This window comes from Mesocricetus auratus, unplaced genomic scaffold (assembly GCF_017639785.1).
Source record: "Mesocricetus auratus isolate SY011 unplaced genomic scaffold, BCM_Maur_2.0 Super-Scaffold_100014, whole genome shotgun sequence".
Taxonomy (NCBI): domain Eukaryota; kingdom Metazoa; phylum Chordata; class Mammalia; order Rodentia; family Cricetidae; genus Mesocricetus; species Mesocricetus auratus.
Window position 1 is genome coordinate 27,454,316 of NW_024429197.1, and position 13,537 is coordinate 27,467,852.

Consider the following 13,537-nt stretch of genomic DNA (forward strand, 5'->3'; position numbering starts at 1 on the left):
ATGCTACACCTCTTTTGTGATTTTCTTTTCTGAATTTGATGACCAGGAAAACTATAACTATCTAGTCTTCAACAGAATCATATACCTGAGAAGGTTATAATTTTATCTGAGTAAACAGGAAATACAGAGCAATCAACTTCCAAAGCTAGAGAAATGACAGAATCAGCTGTCTGCCTGGATAGTCACCCAAGGTTCATCTACAACATTGAACATTGGGACATCCATCTTCAGAATTTAAGCCTAGAATATCTGACACACTTTTATGTGAAGGGGAAAATTTTAAGGACTCTCTCACCTTGTTTTGGCAAATTTCAGCAGTCACTTTCTTTTGCTCCCTGCTTGTGCACTTCAGATACCATACTGCCAGAAATCTAGAGAAAGGCAGTTTCTTGCCCAGTGGCTAGCTTTCACCACAAATAAAGTAACCTCCATGTGTTCTATATGGACTTTCTTCAATGTCTATCATCTTTTATGAAGTGGACTGGTGCTTCCAGAACCAGAGATGTCTCATTGTCATCAAAATTTTTTGTTATTTAACCATCTTGAATATCATATTCTGTAGATCTCTAAAATATATCTGTTTGACCTTGAAAACATACCTAACATGACTACAAGTTTGATTATAATAAGTTATTAACTACTAATCCAAATTTCTTTATTATCCTAAATAGTTTGTAATAATAACTTTCAAGGCCTAAGGCCTGGAAATTTAGATTATGTTTGAAAAAGCTAAATAGGTACAATACCTTAAACAAGAGTAGAAATGTAGGTACGGTATGTTCTAACAAAAGTAAATTTGTATCAGTATATAAAAATACCTTCAACAATAGTAGAAACACATACATATATATATCATAACAAAAATATCCTCAAATTTGTATTAATATATAAAATCCATACCAATGTAAAATATTTAAGACTAATAATTAAGTACAAGACTTAAACTTTCCAGATTAGAACAGCTCTATAGTAATCTCTGTTATGCCTTTACCCTAGACCTGGATACATAGTTCTTGCCATTTGCTCTTGTTGATTTACTGTCTTTAGCTATTAAGGGTGTATGTTTGTGCTTTTCCTTCTCCTAGCACATACTTGATTTTTGCCATCTCTGTACATAGTTTTGTATCAAGTCTAAATCCTTTCTTTAGACTAAAAGGGGAATTGTAGGGAGAGATCTTACTAAGTACCCGTGGCACTTACTATGCCTGTTTGGGTGTGGCCACAGGTACGTAGGGGCATGTGGAATTAAGGCTGAAGGAGAGGCAGGTGGGCTCTCTCTGGTTCCTGTCAGATCTCAGATGGCAGCTGAGATTGGATGCTTGGAGTGCTGACCCTGGGTTATGGGTTTCTCATATAAGTGATTTCTCCCCAATAAAATTAACCTATGTCATCCCTAAAAAATAAGTAGGCACTGTGGAGGCAAATTTTTCTTTATCCTGTTCTTGCAAAGGTATAGTAAAATGGCAAACTTTTAAATCAATCACTGTAATAGACCATCCTTTAGGTAATAGAGAAGGCAAGTCAATTCCAGGCTCTAAAGAGCCCATTGGCTGAATCACCTTATTAATGGCTCTTAGATCTCTTACCATTATCCATTTTTTCAGATTTCTTTTTAAGAACACATACAGAAGTATTCTAAGGATTGGTCAATTCTTCAGTATGTTGGGTATTTAGTTGCTCTTGTACTGACTATTCTAAGGCTTGTAATTTTTCTAGGGTTAAAGTTTATTGTTCCACCCAAATAGGTTTGTCAGTTAAGTGTTTTAAAGGTAGGGCTGTTGGTACCTTTCAAAGATCAGTAGCCATTGTACCATGTTTATACACAACTTGAACATTCGGTGACTGTTCATAATACATTTTATTGCATTTCCCAGAAACATACATTGGTTTATGGTTTGTTTCTGAGATTGGAGGGATGATAATCTGAGTATTCCATTGTTGTGGGATCACATTCCCATACATTCTTTGCTATGTTAGACACATATGACTTTAATTTTCCTCTCTGTCCTTCTGGCCCTATACCTTTGACCAATCTTGCGCTTTGTTTTACTTGAGATAAAGTTCCAGTCCCTAAAATCTGAACATTTACCTCCTGAAGAGGCCAATTTAGATGCCAAGAACTTGGTGCAATTATTATTACATCTGTCCTTGTTTCTATGAAACCACCACTTACAATGCCATTAATTCATATTTATAACTTTGGTATTTGATCATTTGTAGAATTTTGATGAAATACTTGCTTTATGGTTTCTCCTGAAAATTTTGTTTATCTTCTAAAGCTGTTCTGTCATTCGGAGCAGTATGGTTTTCCATAAGAGGCATTAAGTCTTTTAATTTCTCTATGGAGGATTTTCTGTATCCTGGCAGGAAATGACTGAACCAGATTTGATAAGGAGTCCTGTCAGAGTCCCCTATGATGTTTACTGATGGCAAAGGGTTACCTTGCCTGTCTTGTGTTGATCTACATTCATTAGTCCACTGTCAGCATATGGCATACCTTCTGCATATTCCAGAAGACTTTTGGATTATCTCTAAGAAAAAAAAAACATTGTTCTTGGAAACACCTTGCCTGAAATCCATTTTTAGACTATATAATTTACCATAATTAAAACATCTAATCTTTTGATTTTTCTTAAAAGTTTTAGAAGTCACTTCTCCATCCAAGTGTCATCATGAATGTGAGATCCAATATCAACTGTATTTCTAATTCATTCATCTATTGGTGATGATCTTGCCTTTAAAGGCCTAATCCCCCTTTTGCATTCTGAATGAGCATTTTCAAAAGCCAAAGATTCAAGTAATATTCCCTAACTTCTGGATCTTATATCATTCTATCTACAGAGGAAGTCAGTCTTCATAAAAAGTCAGTGAAGCCTTACTTGGGACCTTGAATAATTTTTGTAAGTGGCTTGGTTATATTTACTGATTCTTCAGGCTTGGACCGACCATTCACAGTTGCCGTATGGCATAGGGGCAGGGTGTGATCATCAAATATAACCCGCTTTTTCCACATCAGCATAATGGTCTTCACCAAGGATTAATCTTGGGAAGGCCCATAACCTCTAACCCTACCTTGCTATTTTATGACCTTTGTTTTATCTCATTACCAGTTTTTCCATGGTAACTGAAGACTAGACTGCAATAAAGAATAGCCTGTGGATACCTATTATCTGGTGGTCATTCTTGAATGATAACTGAATAAATTAAGGTTGGTTTTTGAATAGCCTTGGACTACTCCACTTCAGTTTCATAATGTCATGGTGTGGTAATTTCTGCTCTAAAATCCTCTGTCTATGTGTGAATACTTTTCTTAGTGTCATTAGTCTCTCTTTCTGTGGATTTTTTCTTATTGTCATTTTTTTGTATTTGGCACTGATATTAAACAACTTTTTAGGGATAAAATAAGAATTACCAACATGATAATTGACATTATGTCAATCCCAGATATGTTGATTATGCCTTCATTTAATTGTTCTATTTTCAAACCATCCATTATGGATCTGTATAGAGATCTAACTCCATGCATTATATTTCCCATTTTTTAGCATGTGGAAGGACCCTATTCTCCTCCTTTTAAAAGCTAATTCTACTTTTTAAAAATTATCAGGTGTATCACTGATGACAGTGAAGTGTGATGTTGGCTGAAGCTGCATAGCACACCTGGGCAGAGAACACAGGTAGTGCACAGCCTGTCTGAAAGCAGCTGTAACTGCTCTCTCGCAGTTGGGAGCTGAGAGCATGTGGTAGTTGCAAGAACAATAGAAGCCGGTGTAGGTGCTGAGGTGGCTAACCTAGTTTTGCAGCACTCTGAGAACATGGTTCCATGGAGAGCATACTGCCCACAGGGGAAGCTGCCAAGGATCCAGCATGTGAAAGAGACACAGGGGGACATGCTGAAGCAGCATGTGTGACACGAGGAAAGTGAGGGCACAGAACTGTCTGAAGGCAGAGCCAGCTGTTAGTGGGCCACTATCTTCAGCAACATTTGGAGCGCAGGTGCCTGTGGAGACTTGTGGAAAGGCTGCAACAGTAAAATCCCAGACTTGCTCAGAGGGCTTGAGGCAAGAGAGAAAAAAAAAACACAGCTGACTCTGGTGGCTGCACTTGAGGTCACAAGCGGTGGCTGCCAACAGCTGCCCCAAAGCCAGGGGGCAGCATCTATGTCATGCTTTCATGCCCCCAAAGATGGATACCAGATGAAGTGTAATCTAGATATGCTTTATCAATAAACATGTAGGAGTCAGACATCTGGGTAAGAATCTGAAAGGATCAGAGAAGCAGAGAAGTCACCATTCCTGTCATACCTTCTCCATTCCTTCTTTCAAACGGGTTGAGATTCCTCTCTTCCCTACCTTACTACTTCCTGTCCTAACTAGTTATACTCCTCCAAAACCTCTGTGGTTAATTTCAGTAGGCTAGTGGCTAGCTCCACCCTCTGACTCCAAGTAAAATTTGTCAGAACATGATCAAAATATCACACAACAGTATTTAGTGTTAGCTATTCCTCCTTGAATCCATCCTTCATCCTCTCTTCCCATCCCACTAAGCCATAAGGTAGCCCCAGCAGAGGTCAGGACTTCAGAAGGGTGAATGTAGCAGGCAATATAAAGAAGTTGACCAAGACAGCAGTTTGAATCTTTTTTTCAGAGCCTCTTGGAATGCATTATCTGTTACTCTACTGGGGAGACATTTTATAGAAGAGAATTATCTTTTCCAGGTCTACAGAGTTTATTTTTATATCTTACAACAGGGGTTACATCAATCTGTATTTACATATCAAAATATCCAACTCATGACTATTTAGCCAACATGAATCAAACATCCATGAAAAGTCATGATCATAAAATTTAATCATCATGGATTCTGGGGCAAGTAGACAAAATTTTACTAAGAGGGCAAGGAGAGGCTTTTGTTATTTTCATGGTCACCACAATTTAAAATCTAAAAGCTAATTTTTAACTTATAATAAGCAAAGAAAAATTCTTAACAAATTAAACTATAAACTATTTGAAACCAATATATCATTATTTTTATATCAAATTTCTGCAATATTCCTATCCTTTATATTTTCTGATCAACTTATAATAAATACTTGATTCTTAATTATCAAATATGCATTTAATACCTATAAAAGCATTAATATCTTCACTATAAAGTAAGAAGAAAATGTTCCCAAACTCATTTGTGGAATTTTTTGTACTTTCACAGTCTTGGCCTTCATCCCAGTCTCTAGAGACTAAGTTGGAGCATCGTGTTCAGCCAATTTGTCATGTGAATACTTGCAAGTGTATAGTATTCTTTTCTTTTTTCTTTTAGTTTCTGGGGGTTTTCAATTTTTTCATTTTTATTTAAATTAGAAAAAAAGCTTGTTTTACATGTCAATTCTAGTTCCCTCTCCACCCCCTTCCCTTATCCCCCACAAACCTCATTTCTGCTCCCAAGGGAGGGTGAGGCCTTCCATGGGGGATCTTCAAAATCTGTCATATTATTTGGAGCAGGGCCAAGGTCTTCCAACTTGTGTCTAGGCTGAGTGAATATTCCTTTATGTGAAATGGGCAATTAAAATTCATTTGTATACTAGGGATAAATATTTATCCTCTACCAGAGGGCTCATAGATTGCCCAGGCCTCCTAACTGACGCCCACATACAGGGGATCTGGGTCAGTCCTATGCTGGTTTCCCAGCTATCAGTCTGGGGTCCATGAGCTCCCCCTTGTCAGCAGTTTCTGTGGATTTCTCCAGCCTGGTCTTGACCCCTTGGCTCATCACTCCTCCAAGTCTGCAACTGGATTCCAGGAGATCAGCTCAGTGTTTAACTGTGGGTGTTTGTTTCTGATTCTGTTCCACATGTTACTATATGAAGGCTCTAGGATGGCATATAAGGTAGTCATCAATCTCATTATCAGGGAAGGGCATTTAAGGTAGCCTCTCCACTATTGCTTAGATTGTCAGTTGGGGGTCACCCTTGTAGATCTCTGGACATTTCCCTAGTGCCAGATTTCTCTTTAAACCTATAATGGCTCCCTCTATTTTCTTTCTTTTATTATTATTTTTATTCTATTTAAATTAGAAACAAGCTTGCTTCCCATGTGAATCCCAGCTCCCTTTCTTTCCTCTCCTCTCCTGCCCCCAGTCAGTCAGTCTGTCTCCAATCCCTCACTCCATCCCCATTCCACTCTTCAAGTAGGGTTAGGCCCTTCATGGGGGATCTCCAGAGTCTGTCATATCATCTGGGGCAGGTACTAGGCCCTCCCCCATGTGTCCAGAGAGAGAAAGCATCTCTCCACATGGAGTACAGTTATGCACAAGGCCAGAATCACAGAAATCTAACCAAGGTTATTAGCACATGTCTGACTGATAAAGGACTATGTCTAGCAGCTTGTCTCACCAGACACTGTTCCTCTGGCCTCTGGTCTATCTTAGAGCATAAACCTTGAAATATTGCATTGCCATGGTAACAGCTCTGTTGTTATGGTTTACCCAAGGAATGTGTTATGACCAATGAGATGTAATTCTTGCAACTTTTTTCTTATTGACTGAAGTCTCCTGTAAAAATGTTATTAAGCTAGGAGAACAAAGAAGCAAGAGATTTGGAACAGAGAATTGAAACAATGAAAAACTAGAAAGAATTACAACTTAGAAAAAAATTAGAGGACACAACATTAAGAACACAACCCTAACAGCACTTGTGTCAATTCATTCTGTACACCTCAGATAATAAAACTTTAAGTTCAGTTTTGCTATACTGTGAAGCTTTTCTTTAAATTCTGGGAGTAGCCTTTCGAGCCGTTTTTTGTTTGTTTGTTTGTTTTGGCTACTAATAATTTTTCAAAAATTTTGATCATATACATCCCAGATTCTTCCCAGATTCATTGCCCTTCCCTTCCCAATCAACTTTGTGTTGTTTTTTTTTTTAAACATGGGGTTGTTTCGGGTACAGGTCACACTCAATTAATAATGGAAATAAAACCAGGAACAAACTCAGTGCAAGAATCTGGAGGCAGGAACTAAAGCAGAAACATTGGAGGGAAACCTTCTTCCTGGCTTGGTCTTTATGGATTTTGCTTAGCCTGATTTCTTACTGCATGCCTAGGGTTGTCACCACCCAGAGTGTTCTGGATTCTCTCACATCAATAATTAACCAATCTGATGAACATTCTTTTCTCAGTGAGGATTTCCCATTCCCTGGTAAGTCCTGATTTGTGTCAAGTTTGCCAAATCTAACCTGCTGTAGTCCTCAGAATTGTGCAGTGATATTTCAGCTGATAAATCAGAATGTCAACCCACCAGAATAATGCATTCTGATGGAGGCCGGCCCAAATACAAGGTGCTGGGGACACTGCCTTTTGAATTATGGCTGTTCTTGCAGTAAATCCCTTGTGAAGCCATAGCACTCTCCTTCTCTAGTGGGATTCATTCAGCAGTGCATTTAATTATTGAGCATAATTTTTCCCATGTACTAGTGTATTGGGTGACTTTTCCCCACACTGTGGAACCCCAATGAGAAAGTTAGTCACACAATCAAAAGCCTTTGTTCCCACAGTCAGATCTCTGCTCCATTCCATGAGAAAAACTTAGAAGCAAGCTCCCTGCAACTTTTTTCTATTGGTGGGACATTTGGCCAGGAGAGGAGTCTTCCAAATAGATCACATTTGAGACCTTCAAAGATAGGAGTATGGCACGTCTGGGCTTGTTGGTTCATAGTCCTTCCTGATAAGGAGACTGTGTGTCCTGAATTCACCTGCAGCTGATTTGGGAAAGTACTCCTGCTTTATTGATACCCTGCACCTATGCTCAACCTGGTTTATTGATATAGGATTTTATTCTGTGTCTTAACCCTGAGAGATAACAGGAAGAAACAATTGATCATTCAGCCAGCTCCAGAGAAAGGTAAACCTTTTCACAGGGACAGCTTGGGAACAAACACCTTTGTTTGGCACAAATGGCTGGAAATGGTCAGGCCCTGTCTTTTTCCACAGTTTATGCCTGTCACCATGGCTACCCAAATGCCCTGTTTCCAGGTGCCACAATTCTGGCCTGCAGAGAGAGTGCATCCCTCCCTTCTTTACATTTATTGATCAGAAACATTTAGTCTAATTAATCACACTTAGGGATCTAGCACAGGAATTCCTCTTTTCTTCCCTTCTTAGAATTTGAAGCTCCCTAAATCAACTTTCCACGTCTGAGCACTGCCCGGGTGTTTCTCCAGCCATGACTCCCTGGAGTCATAAAGAAACTTGCCAGTTTCACTTTGTGCAGCTCCTATTTGTTTTATGACCTGAGAAATTCAAGCTTTGTAACCTTGTTATTACCAGAGAATTTCTGGTTGTGTGTGTATATGAACTGGAAACTTTGCAACACAGGCAGAACAATAAAGAAACTGATGTGGAAAAGCATGGAGTGAGAGTTCATTTTGCCCTCAGATGTTGAGCCATTTGCTGGTTGCTGCTTCTTCTCTGAAACCTGAGAGGGAATTGGGTCTGGACCCCCAAAAGGCTCTTGTCACTAATCAATACATCCATAGAGACCAATTTGTGCTATTCAATATTTTTGGATGTACTATTTTCCACTTGATGACAGGTGGACTACCAGGGACTACACTCTTAGAGAAGAGTCCTTCTTCCTCTCCCAGCAGCTAGCAGTTGTCAATGACTCCTCATCTGTAAGGGGCATTTTCTTTTTTTATTGAAATTAGAAGCAAGCTTGCTTCACTTGTCAGTCCTAGCTCCCTCTCCCTCCCCTCCTCCACCTTGTCCCACCAACCCCTATATCCTTCTGCTCCATCCCCCCTCCGCTCCCCAGAGATGGTGAGGCCTTCCATGGGAGATCTTCAAAGTCTGTCATATCATCCCGGGTAGGGCCTAGGCCCTCCCCCATGTGTCCAGGCTCAGAGAACATCTCTCCATTTGGCATGGACCCCCAAAGTCCATTTGTCCTTCAGGGATAAATACTGATCTACTATCTGAGGCCCCATAGATTTCCGAGACCTCCTCACTGACACCCACGTTTAGGGGATCTGGATCAGTCCCATGCTGGCCTCTCAGTCACCAGTCTGGGATCCATGAGCTCCCCCTTGTTCAGGTCAGCTGCTTCTATGGGTTTTACCAGCCGGGTCTTGACTCCTTTGCTCATCACTTGTCCTTTACAACTGGGTTCCAGGAGTTCAGTTCAGTGTTTAGCTGTGGGTGTCTGCCTCTGCTTCTATCAGCCACTAGAGATGGTTATTTTGTTTCTATCCATTAGTCTGGTTATATGTTGAGTTATTTTTATTGATTTAGACACACTGAATCTTCCATAAATTTCTGTAATAAAGCAGATATGTTCATGGTGTATAGAGAGAAGCCTTTTCCTTGCCAGCCGCTTTGGTTTTTCCCCACCAGTCGCCTGGGCTCTGTCGCGTTGTAGTCCCCAAATAACACACATGACACTGTATTAATTATGAAGCTGTTGGCCTTCTTGTTTCTTACTGGCTAGCTCTGACTTAAGTATTTACCCCATAATTGTTAATCTAAGTATTTCTCTTACTGGAGAAAAGTCCCGAACTTCTTAACCCTATGGCAGCTACATCTTGACTCCCTGTGTTTCTCCTACCCAGAGTCCTCATGGACTCCTAGTCCCACCTATCTTGCTTCCCTATTGGCTAACAGTGCTTTATTGACATATACACAGGACTTCCCCAGCATCTCCTCTTTTCTGTTTAAACAAAAAGAAAGGTCTTAACTTTAACATAGTCAAATTATATATAACAGAACAGTTATCAAGTAATAACACAGTTACAATATTTTGTCAACATTTAGCAAGATTTAAAGAAAATATCATCTATCCTATCCTTGTGACTCCAAAGTTCTATATGTAGCTTATCTTTTATCATAACTAAGGAAAACCGTAATGATAACTATCTGTCTTCAACTCCATCAAGACTACAGAAGGATAATACATAAACACTAGGATTGACAGAGACATCTTGCTGCCTGGACAGTCACCCGAAGTTTCTCTGTAAAGTTGGGGCAACCATCTTCAGCCCATAAGGCCACAATGTATCCAGAAGACTTCTCAGCAAAGCAGGAAATACCTGCCCATGAGGGCTGGACAAGTAAATTAGCACAAGTAGAGATCAAAGGAAACGAAAGGAAAAAGGACCTCCTCTTTTGGAAGCCAGCCATGCTTGTGACTCCCAACTTGTGTGATTCTCTCTCTCTGGTAAATAAATATATTGTATTCCCTATAGCACTGACTATCATGATCATCTGGTGTCAGGAATGGGATTTGAATGGAATTTGGGAGCAGTTGAAGCTGCAGAGTTGGGTGGGAGCCGGCACAGCAGGGAGGGGGAGAAAAAGCAGGCATGGTTTGGGAGCCTGTGCTCTGGGTGGCAGGTGGGCACATGGCAGCTGCAGTAACAAGCAGGATCGCAGCCTGGTATCTGGAGGCTCAGCAGCCTGCAAAGCGGCTGGATACCGATGAGTACTCACCTTAGTTATCGATGGCTGCACTGCAAGGTTTTGGCACACAACCGCAGATGGCTGATGTTCTTTTGTCTGGCCACGGTGTGGTGGGCGTTTGGGCATGCAGGTGAGGGTAGAGAGGGTAGCACTCACCTCAGGGGCCCGAGCCAGTTGGCCACCAGCCACAGAGGAGTGGGCTTCCAAGCATGCCCAGCTTCCAAAAGAGGAGGTCCTTTTTCCTTTTACTTCCTTTTACCTGTGCTAATTTACTTGTCCCCACCCTCATGGGCGGATAACTGTGTGGGGTTCACTCCTACAATGGTGGGTTGTTTTTTATGTGTTCTTGACTTCAGATTACAGATAGAATTTTGTAACTTTGCTCATGAGCAGAATGACCTATAACTCTCCTTTTTGACAGGATATTTGTCTTGTGTAGGCACTAAGTTAACACTAACTTCATATAAAGAATTTTGATATTTTCTTAGGCATATACCCAAAAGATACACATTCATACAATAAGGACATCTGTTGAACTATGTTCATAGCAGCATTATTTGTAATATCCAGAACCTGGAAGCAACCTAGATGCCCCTCAACTGAAGAGTGGATAGAGAAAATGTGGTACATTTACACAATAGAGTATTACTCAGCGGAAAGAAAAAAAACCAATGGAACCTTGAAATTCGCAGGCAAATGTATGGCACTTGGAAGAAACCATTCTGAGTAAGGTAACCCAGCCACAAAAAGACAAACATGATATGTACTCACTCATGTATGGATTTTAGACATGGAGCAGGGGATTGCCAGCCTACAATCTCACCACCATAAAGTCTGGGGAACAGGGAGGACCCTAAGAGAGTCCTTAGGTATGGTAGCCCAGAGAAGGGGAATGGAACAGGATCTCCTGAGCAGATTGGGAGCATGGTGGGGGGGAGTGGAGAGGAGAGAGATCTGGGAGAAAGAGAGGGGGAGAAAAGGAGGAGAGAGGAGGACATGGGAGAGCAGGAAGGATGAGTCAGGGGAAAAATAGATGAGAGCAGGATGAGAGGGACATTTTCATACCAAACATCGTTCTCCATGCTGGGATTTGGTCTGGCTTGCGTTTGCATGTTTGCACATGCTGTAATGACCACTGTGAATTCATACTTGCAGCTGTCCTGCTGTGTCCAGGAGACTCTGTTTCCTTTTGCTAATGTAACATCTTTTGTACTTGTACTCACTCCTCCAGTTCTTCAACAATGATCCCTAAGCTTTGAGAGGAGGGACAGAGGTATAGATGTATCATTTAGGCTGAGCATTCCTCAGTCTCTTATTCTCTACACCTTAGTCAGTTGAGGGTCTATGTGTTAATCACTATGTACTGCAAATAGAAGCGCTTCTCTCCTGAGGGTTAAGATAAGGAGATAAGCATTGGTTTATGATTATAGAGATAGGTCATTAAGAGTCGTTAGTTTAGCACTGTGGCATTTACCAGGATAATAGCAGTATATTGTCTTCTAGGAAATGTGGACTATCTAACTAAAAGCCCTAAGCCAATAACAGTGCAAAGTATGAGAATCTGCCAAACTGGAAAATCTAAAATAAATATATATCCAAAATGAGTTAAAGCAAGATAGAATAAATACCCCATTATAATTATAGAACCCAATGAGATAGAAGCAGTAAGTTAAAAAATTTTCCCAGTTAAAGAAAGAAATCTCTCCCCTCAAAATGAAAACCCAGGCCCAGACAGATTCAGCACAGAATCCTATCAGGCCTCCAAAGAAGAGCTAATATATTTATGATACTTTCTCAAACTATTTTACAAACTGTGAAAAGAAGAAACATTTTCAAATTCCAATTTTGACATCAGTGGTACTGTTGTAACCATACTAGGAAAAGACACAAAAAATAAAATATTATAAACTTGTATTATTGATTAACAGAGAGGCAAAATTTGTAATACTTGCAAACTGAATTCAAGAACATATTACATAGATTATCCACCATAAGTAAATACCTTATAATAATTTCCTTCCAATTTCACTTCTCTCTCTCTCTCTCTCTCTCTCTCTCTCTCTCTCTCAAACTCACTGAATCCATTTAGTGGTGATTGTATGGGAAGAAGTATGGGCTTTTCTACTGAAGCACGGAATTCCTCTTTGTGGCCACATTAATAATGAAACTGACTCACCAGTCACCCCACATGCAGTAGCTGTTATTATCCAATAGCTATTTATTTAATTAAAGGTTGGATTTCAGTAGCCTAAAGTCATTCATGCTGGAATTTTGGCTAGATTGATCTTGCACAATCTTGTGTATACAAACCCAGATGGTGTGAGTTTGTGTGTGAGAAGTGTTATATGTATATATAGTGCTTTACTTTAATAATCCATTCCCTCTGACTCTTATACTCTCTTTTCCTCCTCTTGCATCTTGATCACTGAGTACTGGGAAAAGAAAGTGTGGTATAAATGTCCCATCTAGATCTGAACACTTCACCATCTCTCCTTTTCTTTACACTGCCCGCATTCAGGTTTCTATATTAATCATCTATTTCAAATAGAAACTTCTCTGAGTTGAGAGATGCATGAATATTTATCCTAATAAAATGAAAAATATAAAAGAAATCTATGAATTTCTAAATGTGGTAATCTACGAAAGATGAATAGAGATGACACAAATTATTTAAACAGATGCATAAAAACTATGGGATAGAAGCACTGATTTAAAGTCTCTCACCTGGTAAATCAGAAATGAAATTGCTTTTATTTTTAATTTAATTTAAATTAGAAACATGTTTGCTTCACATGTCAAACGCAGCTACCTCTCCTTCCCCTCATCTCTCTCCCCCAACCCCTCCTCCAATTCCCATTCTACTCTCCAAGGAGGGTAAGGCCCTTCATTGGGGATCTCAAAAGTCTGTCATATGATCTGGGGCAGGGCCTAGGACCTCCCCCATGTGTCCAGGCAGAGACAGCATCCCTCCATGTGGAATGAGCTCTCAATGTCCATCTGGATGACAGGGCTAAATGCTGGTATATTTCCTGAAGCCTCAAAGAATGCTGAGGCCTTCTCACTGACACCCACGTTCAGGGGGCTGGATCAGTCCC